Source organism: Schistocerca gregaria, chromosome 3 (assembly GCF_023897955.1).
Source record: "Schistocerca gregaria isolate iqSchGreg1 chromosome 3, iqSchGreg1.2, whole genome shotgun sequence".
NCBI lineage: Eukaryota > Metazoa > Arthropoda > Insecta > Orthoptera > Acrididae > Schistocerca > Schistocerca gregaria.
The window spans coordinates 908582633-908606414 of record NC_064922.1 but is presented as its reverse complement, the minus strand read 5'-3'; the positions used below and the strand labels follow the sequence as shown (position 1 = coordinate 908606414).

The 23782-nt window shown below is 40.6% G+C and overlaps 1 long non-coding RNA gene across 1 annotated transcript in view; it reads left to right on the top strand.

Moving 5' to 3' along the window:
• LOC126355244 (uncharacterized) overlaps positions 1-23782 on the top strand; it is a 236587-nt gene that overhangs the window by 185589 nt on the left and 27216 nt on the right. Inside the window, exon 3 of the long non-coding RNA XR_007565494.1 lies at positions 21616-21653. This is a non-coding gene — a long non-coding RNA (uncharacterized LOC126355244). The remainder of the gene's footprint in view (positions 1-21615; positions 21654-23782) is intronic.

Genomic DNA, 23782 nt, shown 5'->3' with positions numbered 1-23782 from the left:
CTACAAAATGGAAATTGCAATACTTCTGTGTTTATTACACGCCCAACAATGCAACCATTGTCACATCTGCACACACGTAAAGACTACGATATTGAGCTTCCATCGACCACAGTGCCTGTAACGAACACTCAGAATAGTTCTACGAGTGCTTATGTGGACACTAACCTCGTCAGACTACATAACGAAGGTACAACAGCGATCGGTAAAGAACAATTGTGCTACCCTGTCGCCCCTGCCATTCTCGAGTGCAGTTTTCCAATTGATATACATTCAGCTAGTACTAATGCTCCTTGTAAGTCTCCCTATCATCTCTGTGACTCTACCATTACTGAGGTGTCAGGCAGACAGTCTAATTACGGACACCAACCACAGTGACGTAACAAACGCCGAACAATCAGTGGCAACAAACAAACATGCAGGTCAGCGTATTTGGTGGTCTCAGGGACAGATTGTGGCGGTTAACGGTGATTTTGAACAGTGTGGCATATTTCCGCAAACCGCTTTCGCTCTCTCACACGTTTCCGCTTTTGCTCTCACACGCCACGCGGGTGACGTCAAGGCAGCTGCGCCGCGTACCACGGTACGCCACGGGCGCGACATCGTGGCACCAGTCCCCCACTCCGCAGCTCGCACCAGGATACGCTGATTCCGACGCATCACACGACCGTTCTGCCACCACCAGACATCAACAGCTACCAGGATGCCAAAATAGACGCGTCAACAGCTTTACTACAACAAGATTGATATCAGAATTACAACCTGACTACTACACCACCCGCAAAGGGCATCAAGCTCGAGCCAGACATCACCGCCACGCCTACAGTGAACCACATACCAAATGGGCCGACGATTTACCACGAATTTATCCAGCCGACGATTAGGGTGACCAGACGTCCGGATTAATCCGGACATGTCCTCCTTTTTAGCTCTTCGTCCGCGGTCCGGGCGGATTTTTAAGGTGTCCGGCTTTTTCGCAAAGTTTAGCGTAATACAGTTAAATTTACAATTCGTCCCGTTCTATTACTCTTTTTTTTTAAATACTTTAACTATTGGCACAGCCTTTGTGACAAACACGCACGAAGGCGTTGTAAGTAGGTGGCACCAGGATCGTCGATGTTATCGTTGATCTACCTATAAGCGAATGCAATACCGATTATTTAAAATTTTCGTTTTGTATCTTCACTTTGCCCCCCATGAACCATGGACCTTGCCGTTGGTGGGGAGGCTTGCGTGCCTCGGCGAGACAGATGGCCATAACGTAGGTGCAACCACAACGGAGGGGTATCTGTTGAGAGGCCAGACAAACGCGTGGTTCCTGAAGAGGGGCAGCAGCCTTTTCAGTAGTAGCAAAGTAGTACAAGTCTGGATGATCGACTGATCTGGCCTTGTAACAATAACCAAAGCGGCCTTGCTGTGCTGGTACTGCGAACGGCTGAAAGCAAGGGGAAACTACGGCCGTAATTTTTCCCGAGGACATGCAGCTTTACTATATGGTTAATGATGATGGCGTCCTCTTGGGTAAAATATTCCGGAGGTAAAGTAGGCCCCCATTCGGATCTCCGGGCGGGGACTACTCAGGAGGACGTCGTTATCAGGAGAGAGAAAACTCGCGTTCTGCGGATCGGAGCGTGGAATGTCAGATCCTTTAATCGGACAGGTAAGGTAGAAAATTTAAAAAGGGAAATGGATAGGTTAAAGTTAGATATAGTGGGAATTAGTGAAGTACGGTGACAGGAGGAACAAGACTTTTGATCAGGCGATAACAGGGTTATAAATACAAAGTCAAATAGGGGTAATGCAGGAGTAGGTTTAATAATGAATAAAAAAAAATAGGAATGCGGGTAAGCTACTACAAGCAGCATTGTGAACGCATTATTGTGGTCAAGATAGATACGAAGCCCACGCCTACTACAGTAGTACAAGTTTATATGCCAACTAGCTCTGCAGATGGCGAAGAAATTGAAAAAATGTATGATGAAATACAAGAAATTATTCAGATAGTGAAGGGAGACGAAAAATAATAGTCATGGGTGACTGGAATTCGGTAGTAGGAAAAGGGAGAGAAGGAAACTTAGTAGGTGAATATGGAGGGGGGGGGGGGGGGGGGGGGGGTAAGAAATGAAAGAGGAAGCCGCCTGGTAGAATTTTGTGCAGAGCATAACTTAATCATAGCTAACACTTGGTTCAAGAATCATAAAAGTAGGTTGTATACATGGAAGAATCCTGGAGATACTAAATGGTATCAGATAGATTATATAATGGTAAGACAGAGATTTAGGAATAAGGTTTTAAATTGTAGGACATTTCCAGGGGCAGATGTGGACTCTGACCACAATCTATTGGTTATGACCTGTAGATTAAAACTGAAGAAACTGCAAAAAGGTGGGAATTTAAGGAGATGGGACCTGGATAAGCTGAAAGAACCAGAGGTTGTACAGAGTTTCAAGGAGAGCATAAGGGAACAATTGGCAGCAATGGGGGAAAGAAACACAGTTGAAGAAGAATGGGTAGCTCTGAGGGACGAAGTAGTGAAGGCAGCAGAGGATAAAGTAGGTAAAAAGACGAGGGCTGCTAGAAATCCTTGGGTAACAGAAGAAATGTTGAATTTAACTGATGAAAGGAGAAAATATAAAAATGCAGTCAATGAAGCAGGCAAAAAGGAATACAAACGTCTGAAAAACGAGATCGACAGGAAGTGCAAAATGGCTAAGCAGGGATGGCTAGAGGACAAATGTAAGGATGTAGAAGATTATCTCTCTAGGGGTAAGATAGATACTGCCTACAGGAAAATTAGAGAGACCTTTGGAGAGAAGAGAACCACGTGTATGAATATCAAGAGCTCAGATGGCAACCCAGTTCTAAGCAAAGAAGGGAAGGCAGAAAGGTGGAAGGAGTATATAGAAGGTTTATACAAGGGCGATGTACTTGAGGACAACATTATAGAAATGGAAGAGGATGTAGATGAAGACGAAATGGGAGGTAAGATACTGCGTGAAGAGTTTGACAGAGCACTGAAAGACCTGAGTCGAAACAAGGCCCCCGGAGTAGACAACATTCCATTAGAACTATTGACAGCCTTGGGAGAGCCAGTCCTGACAAAACTCTACCATCTGGTGAGCAAGATGTACGAGACAGACGAAATACCCTCAGACTTCAAGAAGAATATAATAATCCCAATCCCAAAGAAAGCACGTGTTGACAGATGTGAAAATTACCGAACAATCAGTTTAATAAGCCACAGCTGCAAAATACTAACACGAATTCTTTACAGGTGAATGGAAAAACTAGTAGAAGCCGACCTTGGGGAAGATCAGTTTGGATTCCGTAGAAATATTGGAACACGTGAGGCAATACTGACGCTACGACTTATCTTAGAAGCTAGGCAAACCTACGTTTCTAGCATTTGTAGACTTAGAGAAAGCGTTTGACAATGTTAACTGGAATACTCTCTTTTAAATTCTGAAGGTGGCAGGGGTAAAATACAGGGAACGAAAGACTATTTACAATTTGTACAGAAAGCAGATGGCTGTTATAAGAGTCGTCGAGGGACATGAAAGGGAAGCAGTGGTTGGGAAGGGAGTGAGACAGGGTTGTAGCCTATCCCCGCTGTTACTCAATCTTTATATTGAGCAAGCAGTGAAGGAAACAAAAGAAAAATTCGGAGTAGGTATTAAAATCCATGGAGAAGTAATAAAAACTTTGAGGTTCACCGATGACATTGTAATTCTGTCAGAGACAGCAAAGGACCTGGAAGAGCAGTTGAAAGGAATGGATAGTCGTTTGAAAGGAGGATATAAGATGAACATCAACAAAAGCAAAACGAGGATAATGGAATGTAGTCGAATTAAGTTGAATGATGCTGAGGGAATTACATTTGGAAATGAGACGCTTAAAGTAGTAAAAGAGTTTTGCTATTTGGGGAGCAAAATAACTAATGATGGTCGAAGTAGAGAGGATATAAAATGTAGACTGGCAATGGCAAGGAAAGCGTTTCTGAAGAAGAGAAATTTGTTAACATTGAGTATAGATTTAAATGTCAGGAAGTTATTTCTGACAGTATTTGTATGGAGTGTAGCCATGTATGGGAGTGAAACATGGGCGATAAATAGTTTGGAAAGGAAGGGAATAGAAGCTTTCGAAATGTGGTGCTACAGAGGACTGCTGAAGATTAGATGGGTAGATCACGTAACTAATGAGGAGGTATTGAATAGGATTGAGGAGAGGAGAAGTTTGCGGCACAACTTCACTAGAAGAAGGGATCAATTGGTTGGACATGGTCTGAGGCATCAAGGGATCGCCAATTTAGCATTGGAGGGCAGCGTGGAGGGTAGAAATCGTAGAGGGAGACCAAGAGATGAATACACCAAGCAGATTCAGAAGGATGTAGGTTGCAGTAGGTACTGGGAGATGAAGAAGCTTGCACAGGATAGAGTAGCATGGAGAGCTGCATCAAACCAGTCTCAGGACTGAAGACCACAACAACAACAACAACAAAACATCTTCACTTTGTATTGGCTTGGCTTCCTGCAGTGCACGTGTGATTTGTGAGTGTAATTTTTAATCGAGTGAGTTACGTAAAATATTTGCCTATGCCTAAACGAAAGTTACATTTTCTGATGTCCTTTTCTGCAAATATCCGGCTTTAAGAAAATGAGAAAGGAATGTAAGATAAGTGGAGCTGCAACGTACGTCTCAGTGGCCAATAAGGGTAAGAAGTAACTCGACAGATTAACTGTCATGATTTTATTTCATTGTTTCATAGTCATTTAATTTATTTGTATTCGGAAGGTGAAAGTGCAGTTTACATGTCGTCAGCTTCTGCTTGAGTTGTAGATGTTGGTAGCGGTGCGTCGAAAGAAGGGAGGTGAATGGTCTAACGTTTTTCGCTTTGTAATCAATTCTTTGTTGTTGACATAACAAAACAATGGACGCTACACTGTTACCACAATCAGTGTTTTCAATTTAAATGGCTCTGAGCATATGGGACTCAACATCTGAGGTCATCATTCCCCTAGAACTTAGAACTACTTAAACCTAACTAACCTAAGGACATCACACGCACCCATGCCCGAGGCAGAATTCGAACTTGCGACCGTAGCGGTCGCGCGGTTCCAGACTGAAGCGCCTAGAACCGCTCGGCCACTCCGGCCGGCTTTTAATTTAAAATTAAAAAAAATATATATATATTGCTCTGGGAATCACCACCTTACCATCAGTAACAATTAACTACTAGTTTTAGCGGTAATTCCCGGCAGTCACGTGACTTGTCCAAAGCTGACGGGTGGTATCCTCATCTGCAGTTGACCTGTTTGATGTGTCCTCTTATTTCTTCCTTTGTCCTCCTTTTTTAAGCTGTTTGTCCTCCTCTTCAAACAATTGCATCTGGTCACCCTGCCGACGATGATTACACGACACGCCACCGATCCTGTGGGCACACCGCACGGAGCTCCCGCGCTGCGATGGCTGCCGACCGACCGTGACTTCATCCCACCTACCGCGACACGCGTTACGACCGAGGGGTGCGACGCAGGCAAAAAAAGGCTAGGCGCAAATTGACACGCGTGTGGCGCTACGCAGCGCAGCTCGAGTTTTTGTAACTTCACAGGTTCAAACGGGACCGCGTAAATTGCGACGCGCGCGTGCGCCCGGTCGCGCGGCGTTGTGGTTGTGACAGAGTTTCTCGCGTCGCGCCTGCCTCGCTAGCACCGTGGGAAATTTGACGCGGGGAGCGGAAAAGTAGCCCGGTCATATGCTCACATCGGAACGGCGCATATCAGCAGTGGTAGTATTGCCAATACGATAAATTTTGCCTTACTGTGTACTGAATTTTATTGCCTTTGGGTAGTGTTTCGTTTTTCCCCATTAAACGTTCCAGCTTTCTTCGTTAGTACATTATACTTTTCTGTTATTTATATCTGTCTAGTTTTGTTTTTTGTTTTTCTTCTGCCAAGAAAAATGCATACTTCAGTAACTGATGAGCCATTGGCCGCTGGAATTGTATCATATGCCTCCGCGATGTTTCCAGATCGCAAGAAGGGACAGAGGGTAGTGAATAAGGAAGCAAGGAATATTATAAAATCATGTGAGTAAGAAGCAAGGCAGGAAAGTAAAACAAGGTTATCTCTTCGCTGCGTAGTATGCTGGCGTATCTATACGATCTGTTGCAAAAATTTAGAAAAAGGATAATCTCCACAGGTATGATAGCTTTGTGCTCCTGGTAAAAAGCGTCCAAGATCTGAAGTATAGAAGTCTCACTGTGATTACTTGGATATGGATGTAATAATATAATACGACACACTGTACTACATGCATGTGAACATCACATTTCCACTGCAAGCTAGAAACAGTCGAAAAGCAGTCACAAATAACAATGTTTTAATTGGTTCGCCGTGATGAGAAGAACCATTTCAGTTGTCGCATGCACATTATCAGATTAATAAACTATTTATACAACAGGCTACACAAATGAACAAAATGATCGGTATTATTACGAAAGTAGGAATATCCTAAAAGAGTGTTATGATTAGATACGTTTAATTTGTTGAAATGTACTGCTGACAAAGGCAGATCTACTTTCATGACAATGGTTTTCGAACTCCAACTCACAAGGCACACATCGCTAGCTTGTGCATTCCTGTCGCGCGCATTATCCGCTGCTGATAATACACTGACCATTGCGTTGTGCGACAGATCAATTGTTTGTTTTTCTCAATAACGACTATTTTATTCGCGGACACACATTGTCAGTTTGGCAAGCCGTAGGTCAGTAACCAGTATCTAGCATGTGCCTATCATTCCGCCTGAAGGAACGCTCGTCATTATTTTAATACCGCTCCGATCAAGAGAAGGAATAAAATCTTTTGGTAAAATACGATGGGTTACTGGGATTCCACCAAAATCCAACAAAGTTGGCAATTTATTTTTATGTGAGTTGTTAATCTTTTCTCATTCGAAGAAGCATCACCGTTTGTGAGTAACGGCCACGTTTCTCTTGGTGACTGGTTTAATTGTACTTTCTTTGTCATAGTGTAATTTGCCAAGCTCATCTCAGAGCAGCTATTAAAACAGAATTCCGAAACGGAGTGCCTCATTAAACAAGTAATTGGCAATCACAGAGTTCAATAGCTTACGGAAAACCTCATAGCGTCGGTTTCCAGTAACATGAAAGAAGAAATTTCATGTTTATTTACATACTAGTAAGCTCTTGTTTCACTATCTGTCTATATAACTCTTAAAAAATTAGTAACTGGGGTGAAGTAAATAAAAAAGGAAATACTGATATATAGATAAGTACTAATATATAGATAAGAACGTTTCGTGTGTTTAAGAATTGGCAAAACAATCTACTTTTTAGGTGCTATCATTCGCCAAACTTTCGTTTCGATGTCTCGAGCGGTTTAGAAGATATGAAAGATGTTGCGAGTGTTTCATTCCCGCGGGCGTGAGATCGGAAGTGAGCGCGCTACATAGGATCCATTTTCTCGAGATCGGAGGCAGTGAGAGACCTCCTCCCAAGTCTAAACAAAAATTCAACATGTTAGCTACATTTCATACGCAGCAACATGTGGTGTAATACGCACCAAACGCAAAATCATAGAGACCCCTAAACCCCTAATTTTCGTTGCAAACCTTTTGAGTTTTACGTAGTGTCTTACTAAAATGTGTACATCACAATAAGAATGGTCATTAGCGAGATCATGAGCACTTCGCCACGAAGCTGATATATAACGCTACAAGTAAAGCAAAAATCTAATATTTTCAGTGAATAGTTTCTGTAAAATCGTTTGAGGAAGATAACAGGTTGCGCGCGGTTCGGTTCTGTCAGCGCAGAGCGTCGCCAGTCGGCGCGTGCGAAGTTATGGTGTACGTGTCGCAGTATGCACTGCACCTTAACACGGACTTGCTTGCTACACCGTCCGCGCCGCGCGCTACCTTTCGTTACACCGACGCCACCACAACAGCTGCGAAGCGACTAAAGAAACAGTGTGCTCAACTGACATACGGACAAACACCACCATAAAACGGTGATAGCAAACGGAACTATATTTCTCCGCAGTTCGCCGATGCCTCTTCGCGTCACACGGGTGACGACCATGCCGACAGGTACAACAAACAGTGGCCATACCTCATAGGCCATCACAGTCGGGGCGAGCAATGCCAAGCAACTAATGCACGGCGACAACTGTGGGAACAAAACAAAAAGACCACTACGGGAACCACCCACCGTCTATCAAACTTCACCTGCCGGCCGTTCACACATACATTTGCTGTAAGCGAATGTATTATGATGACAGCAGGGATCGAGGACGACCAGAGCAAACTCTTAACACTTCCCAACCATCTTGGTGAACAATCTGAGCTCGTCAGCGATCTACTGCTAAAAACCCCTACTGCGTACAAGGGTGAGACGATGTAGTCACTAATATTGCAACGAGTATCACGCACGCACGCACGCACGCACGCACGCACGCACGAGCGACAATTGCGCCTCGTCATAAACTAGACGACGCTGGGCGACACACCATCGGCGTGACGGCGCAAACTGCGCCTGAAAATTGATAACAACCTGCTACCAGACCGGGCCCTGTGGTCATTATGCTTACTCAAGCTTCCAGAGTAAATACAGACAGCACTTCTAGTACATGCGGACACACCTTTGGAAACGCGCCTACAACTGGCCGATACGATGCTGGTACTCGTACGCCAGCGACAGCTGCGGTGCACAATATACAGCGACGGCAGCAGGGGCAGAGACAGCTCTAAACACTGCGCGCAGACCTCGGGCAACCTCCTCCCCCCCCCTCCCCCTCCTCCCCCCCCCCCCCCAAACCGTCTTGCAAGCCGCGACCGCTGCACGTCGCAACAATCACGGCGCACAGACCCAGGTCCTGCAGGAAATAAACAAATGAGACGGCCGACTCCCGGGTCGCCTCAACATAGCCCAGCCAAAACAAAACGACAAGCGGCTACTGCTGGTTTCACGCGCGATTCGGCGTCAACGCACGCCGCTGCCGACAGCCGTGCGGCTGTCCAAACTAAACCTGCGCACCAGCCCGCCTCCCTACAAGCCGCCTTTCTACAGGAGATACACGCCATACACACGGGCTGACGGCGCGCGCATTTTTGTTCACGACCGCCGACTACACCAGTACCTGCTGGTCGATACGGGCGTGGACATCATCACAGGAGATAACAAGCTCTCATCCATACAACTCCGAGCTGCAAATAGCTCAGTAATACCGGTAATGGGGACAATCTGCGCGACGCTCTGACTACACGACCATACACCACGTCCATGGACTTTCTTTGCGGCCGAAACGGTGGAGCCGGTGCTCGGTGCGGACTTTCTCAGTCATTACCGCGTTATTATAAAGCGACGGACTACACCCTACAGGGGGCGTCTGCGGTGACAGTCTGCCGTCCACCACAGACACTCCCCCTCCATCGCTAGACACGAATAGATCACGACCTATGAGAACATCAACAAAGAGAACAACAAAACATGTACGAGCAGCTACGCAGCCTCCTTCACGAACTGCACAGCCAACTGCAACGAATCCGGCAGCAACTAAAGTCAGCCCGGCGGACCCGAGAGTCGCAGGGTAACTGTACAACCGCTAGCACGGATACACAAGTTAGTACAGTGATTGCCCATTATACTTGGTGACGCAGCTCTCGCGAGCGGGTTGAACAGTGACAGTGTTTACGCACTCGCGAGCACGTCGAATAGCGACAGTGTTTATGCTCTCGTGAGCGGGTTACCCCCAGACAAAGCTGCCACCCGTGCAGACAGATCAGACAATAGGGTTCGGTACCCTGGACCATCCCTCCTACCAAACAAAACAGTTGGCATAGTTACAGACCGCACCGTCCAACTTTAAAGGTTTGGAAATGTAACCATCTTCACTAACCACTACTAAAGTATTTCCTTTGTCTGCCATTGTTATAATAGCTGTACAGCATTTTTAATTATTTTGGATTTGTTGTTTCATTTATTTTTACTAATTTCTAACTTACTAAAATGTGAATATTTAGTAGCAACTTAAACATTAGCATTGCTAAAGGTGAATTACTCATCTGTAGTATTGAGCAGTTTTGAAAATGTTAAGAGACAATTGGGTTACTTAAAAATACAGTGTGTTTCAAAAATGACCAGTATATTTGAAACGGCAATAAAAACTAAACGAGCAGTGAATGGAATACACCGTTTGTTGCAATATGCTTGGGACAACAGTACATTTTCAGGCGGACAAACTTTCGAAATTACAGTAGTTACAATTTTCAACAACAGGTGGCGCTGCAAGTGATGTGAAAGATATAGAAGACAACGCAGTCTGTGGGTGCGCCATTCTGTACGTCTTCTTTCTGCTTAAGTGTGTGCTGTTCACAACGTGCAAGTGTGCTGTGGACAACATGGTTTATTCCTTAGAACAGAGGATTCCACCTAGAACACAGTGTTGTTGCAACAAGACGAAGTTTTCAACAGAGGTTTAATGTAACCAAAGGACCGAAAAGCGATACAATAAAGGATCTGTTTGAAAAATTTCAACGGACTGTGAACGTGACGGATGAACGTGCTGGAAAGGTAGGGCGACCGCGTACGGCAATCACAGAGAGCAACGCGCAGCTAGTGCAGCAGAAGATCCAACAGCGGCCTTGGGTTTCCGTTCGCCGTGTTGCAGCTGCGGTCCAAATGACGCCAACGTCCACGTATCGTCTCATGCGCCACGGTTTACACCTCTATCCATACAAAATTCAAACGCGGCAACCCCTCAGCGCCGCTATCATTGCTGCACGAGAGACATTCGCTAACAATATAGTGCACAGGATTGATGACGGCGATATGCATGTGGGCAGCATTTGGTTTACTGACGAAGCTTATTTTTCCCTGGACGGCTTCGGTAGTAAACAGAACTGGTGCATATGGGGAACCGAAAAGCCCCATGTTGCAGTCCCATCGTCCCTGCATCCTCAAAAAGTACTGATCTGGGCCGCCATTTCTTCCAAAGGAATCATTGGCCCATTTTTCTGATCCGAAACGATTACTGCATCACGCTATCCGGACATTCTTCGTGAATTTGTGGTGGTACAAACTGCCTTAGACGACACTGCGAACACCTCGTGGTTTCTGCAAGATGGTGCCCGGCCACATCGCACGGCCGACGTCTTTAATTTCCTGAATGAATATTTCGATGATCGTGTGATTGCTTTGGGCTATCCGAAACATACAGGAGGCGGCGTGGATTGGCCTCCCTATTCGCCAGACATGAACCCCTGTGACTTCTTTCTGTGGGTACACTTGAAAGACCAGGTGTACCGCCAGAATCCAGAAACAATTGAACAGCTGAAGCAGTACATCTCATCTGCATGTGAAGCTATTCCGCCAGACACGTTGTCAAAAGTTTCGGGTAATTTCATTCAGAGACTATGCCATATTATTGCTATGCATGATGGATATGTGGAAAATATCGTACTATAGAGTGTCCCAGTCCGTAGCGCCATCTGTTGTTGACAATTGTAACTACTGTAATTTCGAAGGTTTGTCTGCCTGAAAATGTACTGTTGTCTCAAGCATATTGCAACAAACGGTGTATTTCTATCGCTGCTCGTTTAGTTTGTATTGCTGTTTCAAATATACTGGTCATTTTTGAAACACCCTGTAGATGCAACTTACACATTTCTCAATTTAACAATTATCTTTATTTTCTTTTTTTTTTCAGCTCCTAAAAGTGCTCCTGATTTCTGAATTCATATATAGAATGCTGCTCTTATGTTGGACAAATGACGTAACATAAGAGTTGGCCTTAATATTAATTTTGTTGTATTTTGATATAATATGTTCAGCTAAGCACTGTTTTTTTAAAAAAAAATTCATTTGCAGTTTCATAATATTGGTTCTTATCCCTCTTAATTGCTAACGTAATGTGATAAGCGATGGATGGAGCATCCAGTACTTGATTCATAGTCCGTCTACCCTAATCAGCAGTCTATGTTCATGCATCTTTGATACCTGCTCTGTTCATTGCCACTACGTGCCATCGTGTGTATAACTTATTTTAATTTTGGTCATATTTTACACATCTTACATTTACTGATATTAATAGATGTCTCTCTAAATCTAAATTGTACTTAATTTTCAGTCATATGGTCTTAAAATGGTCACTATTTGACCAAAACCAGTTGCCATTTTTAATAAATACTCTGTTGCAATCAATACTATTTTAATTTTGAAACATTCCATTGATACAGCTGTTTTATTCTCCATAAAATAATTTCAAAAATTGGCCATTATTTATTGTATTGTAATTTCTCCAATGTGCAGTGATTGAAATCTTCTGCGGCTGTTATAGCATGCCTCCTGTATGTTGTTCTAGGAACATAGACTTTTTCTAAGGCTATAAGCTACTTGTGGAACCGAGTCTGGTAGGTGGATACAACTAAAACTTTCACATCCTTTCGAGTATTACTCTTGCCTAAACTATCTCTTTTACTTTTTTCTGATAATTGTCTACTGAGATAAACACACCACCTGCAGTATTGTAGGACATGCCTTTTCAGGAAACACTTAGATTTTCTCTGCGCGTCTCGCTTTTGTAAATTTCTGGCATCGGCCAACTCTCACTACAGAGCAACATAGTATGTGCACCCACAGCTTTTAAATAGTGCTTCAAACCTCTCAGCATCTTTCCATTCCACTGTGAATGCTTCTATAATTTATTACTAATACAGTACTGGTTGCAAAATGTTTCTTCTGAAGGTGGAGCTATCACTTAATTCCAATGAAGTCTCCAAATTGATGCAGTTGAATATAGAATTATCTTGAGATTCATCACTTCTTGAAACCTATGTAAGTTGAGGCATTCATTTCATGTTAGGTACCTTTTGATATTATAAAATATTGCTACTGTGACCTCAGAAAATAATGTACAGTGTATTGCTTTATTAAGCACCAAGATGCGGTAATCAAATTTGTGTGTGTATGTGTGTTTTCATTATTGAACATAATTGTAGACCTAAAAATATTTTAAAATAAAATCAAAATTTTAGAAGAATCTCAAATTAAATTAACTTTGCCATATGCCATAAGATACCTGATAGATGCAGACTTTTATTTCAGTGTACTTCATTCATTATCCAGATGGTCAAAACACAAGTTATTCATTATCTCTTATCTCAGCAAAGCATTTTATTGTTGAGGGAAGCTTGAAATTCTGGGTGGTGGGTATTCAACACATCACACATGGCATTCACATTCTTTCAAAACCTGCCACACATCTGAAATATTTATGTATCAGAACATACAAAAAAAGTATTTAATTTCTGATTACAAATGCAGTAATATTCTGAGATAAGACACATTAGCAAGTATGGAAATTTCTAGATAGAAAAATACTTAAAATAAGGGAAAGACAACCAGTTACATATAGAGGATTGGTGCGCGGCGCACAGAAATATGTAATAGAAAATGGTTAACACAAGTTTTTTTGTTACTGTGTGCCACACATTGATAAGTGGAAGCTTGTCCCATATTTGAAGTAGTTTTGCAAGAATAACTCACGAATAGATATAAACGTCAACTCTGTATGACATGTAAAGTAAAGACTGTTTCAAAAGATATATCCAGTTTCTCAAGACTGCATTATCTACATGAATGAAGATGGAAACTAAGGGTTACATCCTGACTATGCCATAGGACTACAGAGTTAAAATACCTGATTTTACAAGGTTGTCCACATGCAAAACATTGGAATAATTTTTATGATTATGTTTTGATCAAAGTTTTCACTTACTCTATAGAAATGTTCAGTGAGCCCTGTACCAGACACACACGTCCCATAGTTCGTGAACATGTCTGGAGTTACTGCATCCAGTGCTGTTGCTGTGCACCCCTCCAGTTCACTCAAAGTTGTTGGAAGGGAAGGCATGTGGACAAAATCTCACAGACTCCCCCCCCCCCCCCCCCCCACTCTCCCGCCACAATAAATCATACTCTGTGAAACCAGGTGATCTCTGGAGCCAATGGTGCAGTACTTTGTTGAGACAGCTTATTGTACTATTGTAAAAAATGCTCTTACATGCAGGTGCCTGTGTGGTGGTTCTCTTTCCTGTTGGAAAAGGAAATTTTTGACGTGTTCTGCAATTGTGTAATGAATGAGTGAACCAGCTGCAGCAGGTTGACTCCTACCAGCAACATCATAAGCGGGCGGTCAACAGCTGGTGCCAAGATAGAAACTTGCTATCTTCATTTATTTAGAAGATGTCTTGTGAAGTCAGATGACTCTTTCAAAACACTACGTAGAGTGGAACACACAGTGTCAATGTCTGTCTTTCATTAAATGACAGTCTTGCCCATTTTCTCGCATTATTGTATGAATGTACTGTAGATTACTGAATGCAGCAGGCTAGTTGGAATTTCTGATTTACTTGCCAATTAATCAGATTTGCTAACTAAACCAGTTAATCAGATCTGCTCCAAGCCGGTTCTGAGGAGCTTGGTGTCTTTCATGGTAGTACCAAAGTTAACCTGAAGGAGACCACTAATCTGAAACTGGTTGTCTTTGTTCCATGGCCAATTCAGCACTACCGTTTTGATATTCTAATCTATTTGAAGCCTTACTTGAGTTGTGATACAGAATTTTGGAACCTTTACAGCAAGGTGATTCCATTTGAAACTGAGGCTGAGACATTTTTAAAAGTTGATTTTGAGTTAAATTTGTCATAGTTTTCTGAATCTACAAAAGTTAAATTTTTGTGTTATGAAAAAATTATCAAAGCTACAAAAATGATTTGATGAAATACAGCTGTATGAAGTCGGCACTTCTGTAGATGTTGAGTTGCAGCCATAGCTGTTGTTTCAGTTGTTAAATTAAAAAAAAAAAAAAAAAAAACAAAAAAAAAAACAACGTTATTTTTCATACGAACTTAAGTTTTTTAAAGAAAGGTAAGATATTAAGTATGCAGCTCATTTACAAAAACAGTCATGCATGTAGTGTCCCACCAGTGACAAACAACATGAAAAACTTATATTCTGTCACTTAGCAATATAGGAAATCTGTTGATTTTAGCTTAGGAGTGAGAAACCCAATTAATAATGTATAGTGACACATAAAGGAGTGTTTAATACATAAACAACCACATGGTGAGAAAGTATGTAGGACCCTGTCTTGTAATAACAGGACCCTGTTTACTCATGAACATCTCTGGCATTCGGGTAGCACCTTGGTAGATGAAGAGAAGGCTTAACGCTCTGTTTTCTACCTTTTGTAGTGAGTTAATGAGCATGTTAGGAACACTGTGCCACACTGCAGTGGCGTACTCCAATACTGGCCTTACAAGGGCCAGGTGTTTATGGTGACATTGAGCTGTGTTTTAGGAGGGGGTGAAGTGTTTTTATTTGTTCCATCACTTTCCCCCTGGCCTGACGTCAACCTCTACCTCCTAGCCCAGGCTCCGAGCTTTATGCGTGCCTGTTGCAGATGATGTCACATGATGTGTGCATTTATACTGGATATAAAAAGTGTAGTGTTGTTGTTGTTGTTGTTGTTGTTGTATAATGGCAGTGCTACCCTCACTGTTCTTGCAGTATCAAAAGTGAATGGAATATACAGCAGTGGCCAAGTAAGGACCCTTGTGACACACCTGCCCTGATTTGTGTCCCACCCATGACAGTCTTTTGGTTTGTTACTGAATTGTAAAGAATTTAAAACACTTCTTGTCATTTTTTAGTTATATTGGTTGGTGTAACAAGTGTTTTAATGGTTTACACTAATTTTGACTCACTATTTATTCAGATAATGGGAAAACAATCTCAGCAAAGCATAATAGCCAACTTCAAGAAAAGTTGCAGAAAGATGTCAGCAAATACAGTACCCACAAAGAAAAAGAGAGAAAACAGGATAGAAAAAGAGGGGGAAACATGAAGATAAAGGCATCATCCTGTTGAAAAATTTCTAATTGCACATTATAAGAAGGAATCGGGAAGAAAAAGAAGGTGTAGGCTTAAATTAAAATCTGTACTGACTGAAAATGGGTTGGAGACCTGTGCTTTTCAGATATGATCACACAAATGTCTTCAGGCCATCAGTAAAGCTATTCAGATTCTTTATTGGTCATTCAGCATTATTATATGCAATAGACTTCGTCAGTTCACTTAACCTATTAATTTTACAAAATAAATTTTTACATATGTAAGTTGATATTGGGCATTTCTAAAAATTCTTCTAATGAATAGAATGGATTAGTTAACAAGAAGTTATGAACATTGTCTTTAAATAATTTGTCAGGCTTGATTGACCCATTTTTAGGCAATTTGTTATACATTTTAATTGCCATATACTTATGACTATTGTTAGTTTTAGCTAATCTATTTTGTGGCAACAGCAGAAAAGTACACGTTCTTGTATAGTAGTCACGCCTTTCATTTGTTACACTTAAATTAGGTAGTTCAGCAAGGATGTAGTTAACACTGTCAAGAATATATAAATTAGTAACTGTTAAAATTCTATATTTAATGAACAATGGTTTACTATGTGTTCTATTATCTACCTTAGCCATTACTCTGATTGCTTTCTTCTGGATCACCATAATTTCATTTATTTTTCTGCTGTTTCCCCAGAGTATTAACAAATACCTTAAAACAGATTGAAAAAAGGCAAAGTATGCTGTCCGTATGTACTCAAATGTCACACAACACATCAGTCTCTTCAACAATATATAACTCTTGACAACCTAAACACTATGTGATCAACATGAGAGTTCCATGTTAGACTGTTGTCAAGTACAATACCTAAAAACTTTGCCTTTTGTTTTTCTATTTTTGTAGTCTTTGATAGACTGAACCACATATTCTGGGTCTTTTCCTCATTTAATAGCAGACCATTGGCATTAAACCATGATGTTGCATTTTCTTTTGCCAATTTCATATCACTTACAAGGTTATCAAGTACATGGTTTACAGATAGAAGAGTTGTGTCATCTGCATACATGTATGTCTTTACATCTATATTTCCAGGTAAGTCATTTATGTGTACAAGGAAAGGAAGTGGTCCCAATTTAGATCCCTATGGCACTCCGTGTTGAACCTCGAGTATGTTTGACAGATGACATCCTGAACTCACCACCTGTTTCCTTGTATTCAGATATGATTTGATGAGTTTTAAACTTTTGTCACATACTCCATAGTACTCAAGTTTAGAGAGCAGAAGTGAGTGGTCAACACAGTCAAAAGCTTTGCTCAGATCACATAAGGTTACCTGTGTGTGCACTTGGTCCTCAAATGCTGCTAGAATGTCTCTGACTAAGAGGTCTATGGCATGTATTGCTGACCTTCATTTTCTGTAACCAAACAGTGATGCTCTTAACATACCATTTACTTCTAGGTACTCATACATATGCTTATATATTATGCCTTCAAAGACTTTTCCTAGTACTGGAATTAGTGAAATTGGTCTGTAGTTTGCAGGATCTGATTTGACACCCTTCTTAAAGACTGGAGTTACCTTGGATAGTTTGAGAGGATCAGGAAAAATCCCTTCTAAGAGACACAGGTTTATAGAATATGTTAATGGTGCTGCAATGTAATGTATGATTTCTTTCAATGGACAAAGAAGGAAAAAGCCGCAGTTCATAATAAAAAGTTTACATGGAAAGCCTGCCTAAAGAGGTGGAAAGCAGACTTTCTTAGAAGACAAGAAAATTTCATCATGTGAACTTACAGGTGATAATCTGCTCAAAATACAAAATATTTTCGCAAACCATAAAATCAGCAGGCAGTTACCTTGTATCACAGGTGTCAAGTCTGTTGTAGGCCCAGCAACTGGGAAAATAGCCTGCAGAAATATTACATGTATGTGACAGTACAGGAAACTTTTCTTTTAAGGAAGCTTTTCTTTTTTTTTATTTAAGTAAGAATATTCAGATACTGGAATCAAGTTTTTCAACTTACACCCACTGCACATCTCTCATCAATACAGACTCTGGGACAAGTGATGAACAGTCATATTTTGGGGATCTACGGATATAAAATCTTGAAGTTACAGGGTCAGAAACAGCTCTCTAAAAGATCTTTCTGGGCAAATTTATTTTGTTCAAGTTTCAAACTGCAAGAAAGATATCAGCCAAATACACGTTTTCTGCAATTGCACAGAGGGCTCAGAAGGAAACTGAGAAATACGGATTATGTATATGAGATCTGGTAAGGACTCAGCGAAGATATTCAGAGTTGACAAGGAGGATGTATCCTACCTCGAGTTTAAATATCTTCTGTTATTCTCTCAATTCCAGTCATGGAACATTTTAGGAACATCTTGTACTATGAATTTTTAGGAAATTTAGACATTTTTATAGTGGATGTAAAGTAATCTGCATAGTTTTTGAATAACACTTCCCAACTGTCTCTGAATGGGAATACTGAAACATACCTCCCCTACCAGGCACCCAAACAAATGTAATCACAGGGATTACAAATGTGGAGTGTGAATATTCCAGGAACTAAATACAAGGATTTCTGTTCCTTTAAGGGGCAGTGTGGATATGCAGGATGTCACCCTTTCTTAAAAACTAACTTTATTTTTCTGCACATAATCATCTCCACTCATAACTGCTTCTGTACACACCACTGATCTATTTACTATTTCTTTGTTGGTGTATCTTTCCAGAATCAATAACTAAGCAAGTTTCTAGGGCACAGCACAAGTAAATAAAATTATTGCCGGTAAAGTTCATATGCTCTTCCTAAAATAGAAAATGTTAGTCTATCAGTTAATTAAGACTAAATAGTTCAGTTCCAGTTGGCACTCAGTATTATGAGGGCATTCAAATGAAAATGGAACACGTACCACAATGGGATCATGGAATGGTAGTTCCATTTAAAAGTAATCATCAGACCATTAAGACATTTATCATACTGGGACATGAGATAATAAAGTCTTGTTTCACAGAATGCGGTCGACCGCTGATGGATTCCACAACTTCACCAACTTTTGCACTTCCTTGTTTGACTGATGCTGACATCATGCATGTCTTTCTTCAGGTCATCAAAGATGTAAAAATCACAGAGTTGTAGGAACAGGCTGTGTCAAGGATGTTGCAGAGTTTCCCAATCAATCAGTCAAATCACTGAGGTGTAGCCTTTGTCTGCTTGGTATTGAGGGGGGGGGGGGGGGTGAGCATTATCGCGCAACAGGGTGGTTCCGTCTGACAGGATTCCAACATCCTGAGGCCAAATGTTGAAACCAGCAGTGGAAACATCCGACATTTTCACCACCAAAGAATAGCAAAGCTGGTCACACATTTTATGGTAAAGTCATAATGACCTCTTCAAGTGCAGTGGAGCTCTGCTCGTGAAGTTGGTCGTGCATGGAATTACAATCAGTGCGCAGCACAATGAAGACACTTTACAGAAATTGTGATGCATCATAAAGTCAGAATGCCTGCCCCCACACTACCAATCAGACTAAGGCTACGCTTCAGCTGTTTTGTTCGGAAACACTGCAGCATCCTACTTACAGCCCAAATCTTCTACTGTGTGATCCTCACATCGGTGGTGACCTGAAGAAAAACATGCGTGGACTTCAGTTTCTGTCGGACGAGGAAAAGTAAATGTGGGTGCAGCTGTGGACCCCATCAGCGGCTGACTGCATTCTACGAAACAGGAATTTGATTGTCTCGTCTCCCAGTGGGATAGCTGTTTTAACAAGTGTGGTGATTACTTTCGAATGGAACCATTCCATGGTCCCATATCATTGTGTGTGTGATTTTCTTTTGACTGCCCCTTCTTCATAGACAGCTCACACTAAACATATGAAAACATTGGAAGTCTGAAAGGCAAATTGATTTAAGACTCAGTTCCTCAATGATTTCCTTTATGAATTGTATTTTGTCATGTCCAAAACGTACCGCACAAACACTCAGTGCAGAATTTTGAGTCTGTAAATGCACTTATCGTGATAAATTCAAACCTGTTTTAAAGTTCACTGATTCCAACACTGGTATCTGAGGCAAATGTCCTATTGACCCAGGAGTCCATGACACAACTGTACCAGCAGCTCCACCTTGACTCACCACAGATTGAACAAGCACTTAATTGCTGTTTTGGTCACAGTGTAAAATCATGGTGTAAATCAATGTCACTTAAGAATTTTTCCAATTGGGACTGTGTCATTATGTAGTAATTTTTCCTATGTAGGTTTAATTTCTAGAGAATCTGAGAAAAGTGTGTCATTCTACTTCAAGAACTGTGCTCAGAATAACGCTATGGAACCATATGATAGAAATTTGTTTTAAGCAGACCATTGACTTAACATTTTTTGTCAGTTTGTACAGTTTCCTCAATTACACAATAAGGCAGATGCTGGAGGATTTCTACTGCATATTGAATTGAAAGCATAATTGATGAACCATAAATTTCTTGTCTCTGGCTGTCATTTGCAGAGGACTTACATTCTTTGAAAAACAGAAAATAACTTGAAATCTGAAACTTGGTGGCAGATTAAAGTTATGTGCCCAGCCAGTACTTGAACCCAGGACTTCTGTGGTTCATGAGCAACTTCTCTACCAGCTGAACTAGTCAAGCAAGACTTACAACCATCATCACTGCTTTACTTCTGCCGGTACATCATCTCGTACCTTCCAAACTTCACAGAAGTTTTCCCACTAAATTTGTGGGACTAGCTCTCCTAGAAGAAAGGGTACTGTGAAGGCATGGCTTAGCCGCAGATTGGGAAGGTAGATGAGGTATGGCAGAAGAAGTAAAGCTGTGAGGACAGGGTGTGAGTCATGCTTGGGTAGATCAGTTAAAGTCCTGGTCTGGCACACAGTTTTAATATATCAGTAGGTTTCAGGGCAGTACATGTGCCATTCTGGAATCTAGAAAGCTACTTGTACAAAACTTGTGAAAGTACAAGTTCTCTAAGTTTTTATTAGTCCATGTCAAATGATGAGTTCATTATATGCAGTGCATGATGTCATAAGGTGGTGAGTGCTCATCAGGCCCTACATCTAACTTTGGCTATGAGAAGTACATCTCAGCTTCCTTGACACTTTACAATATGTTAATGATCATGAAAGTGACAGTATAGCTAATGTTGAGGTGGTGTTCATACACCCATTTACTGGCCGGTGACGACCAATGTACAACTGGGGCTAGGAACATCCCCTGCAACTGTTCCCACTGTTCTGGCCCATCCTGTTGGTGTTGTCAGTGAAACAGTACTTACCATCTCTGATTATACCATTGCCATGCAACATTCCAAATTCCATTTCACAACATGGAGTGCTCTCTTTTCAGTGTGGTAATCAAGCTACTTTTAATTAATTTTATTTTGTAGGTGCTAAATTACTTCATTATGTCACAGTCAGACACCTTTACTTGTATTGTAATGGTCCATTGTACATTGGTTTTGGGTGGAGAGAAAAGTCAGTTTGATCACATAAAAAACTGCATCATCTGATTGTCTCAGAATTTGTTGAATGCTTTAATGTAAAAATATTTGTTGCATTACAAATATTATTATGTACAGTGTGTGGGTGCATGCCTACTTGCACTTGTGCATCAATTCTGTGACAACTGATATATTGTTTCATACATTGTCTAATGTTTGTAATATTCTTTTGCAGACCATTCGAGAGTCATGGGGTAAGGCAGCTTATTAGAGGTAAGCCCAATTCATTAGTTCATATTTCTTTATTGATTCCCATACTTTCACACTTACTTGCTTTTGCCAATTACAAATCATAATTGTTCTTTTTCAAAATAGTGTGTTCATCATTAATTTGTCAATCTTTGGTTGCAAATAACATATGATTTACATTCTGTTACAGTGCTGTTTATATTCTTTCTTATGTTCAGCATGACTCAGTTGTTACTTTCTGGTTTGAAATGAAACATTACAGCATTTATTTTCTACTAGACACAGTTGACATCAGCTTGCAGATGTTCTTTCATAACAAAAGTAGCAATGTAATTGCAGTCACCGTGTGTGTGTTGATTTTTGTTTCAGATAGAATTAATAGTAATCTTTTTGAACTAGTTTCTCAATTGTGAGAAGAATAGCTTATGTTGTCTAATTGTGTCTGAACAATAAGCATTGCCAGAAGAGAATGCGGACTGGAGTCAACATAAACACGCCAGTGAGCTGTGTGGTGCCTTGACTTTCTTCATTTCACAGAGTGTGATAGTAAACACATTCTGCCAAAGGAAAAAAAGTTTATGGTAGCTGCATGCATGAATATAACCTTTTACATTGCAATAGAAACTGTGAAGTTGTTAAGCTAATAAAGCAGTTATCTATGCATTACATACTGACACAATGTATCGTTGTTATGAAACTGATTTTATAGTCAGAGAAAGTGATGCATTAACATGTATAATTTAGATTACTATATGCTTTGTAAATATGTCTAAAATACGTGACTTAAAATGTATGTAAACTTAGAGTTTATCGGTTTTTGAAATGGCAGAGGTACTGTGAGGCTTTGATTGTAAAAGTACAGACTTCACACTTTATTTACTGATGCTATAAACTGACCCCCCCCCCCCCCCCCCCCCCCGAAATCCCACCCAGCACACATTACTATTATACCATTTATTTCCATCACAAACCAGTATGATGATGTACAGTATATTACAAGATGTGTGTGAAGTAATCGAATAAAATAACCACAGAAGAACAATGTGACAAGTTATTGTTTTTGTATATTTCATTTTATGCCTTATTACTATTGTTATTTATTTTGCGATTTCTGAAAACAAATAACAGAGAGTGTATTTGTTATGAAAATATGGATATTAACTTTTCTGTTGTTTTGAAGTTATTTTGCTGTGCAGGATGGATAGTTGTTGCACCATTAATCTACCCCCACTATAATATTTGTTGTATTACTGTATAAGCAATATTCTTCTGATTTCTTTATAGAGAAACTTACATTGTTGTGACACCATTTATTTAATGTGCAGGCTCTGTGTCTGTATCTGCTATTTAATTTGTCATTCATTGTTTTATGCAAAATTTTATTACCTGTGCCATTAGCAAATAAAGTGCTGAGGAAGATAGTCAGGTATTGCCTCTCCATCAAACGGGTGCTGCCCTATTGCATATGACTCGATGACACTGACAGAGTTATTCTGCTGTTGTAAATGTATGATACTAACACTGTCATTCGGCTATGGTATCACCATGGAACCTCTTCTGGGTGTGGAAGAAGATACTTTTCATTTAGAATGTGATAAATTAAATGTTGAGAATGAAAAGACATACAGAATCAAAAATTTGGTTGCAAAATAGATTGTGGTATCTCTGTCCAAGTACATACAGATGTATTATTTGATTGTTTATTTTTTGAAATTCAAGCTATTCTTATTGTTCCAAAAGTATGACACAATATGAAACTGACTAGAGTGGGATGCTGCTGAATTTGTAATTCAGATGAGATTATACATGTTCATAAGACAACACACTCAGTCGAAACTGCAATACATCTTTTATCATCAGCTGCATTTTTATTTACTACTATCATCGTGAGCATTTAAAATGTGACACAATGTATTTTGGATTCAACAAATGTATATTGCCACAGGTTTAATGAGGACAGTATTTGTCTGCATTTAGACTTTTCACTAAACTTTAAATTAAATTTTCGTCTGTTCATCAGCTTGCTGTGCATCATTTGAGGTTGATTGTGTTTTTCCAGATATGATTATTGTGATAATCCATCTAAATGCTTTGGTTGAATTGTATTTATGATTCAATAATTGATGTGCAAAAACAAAACAACTATAAAAGTG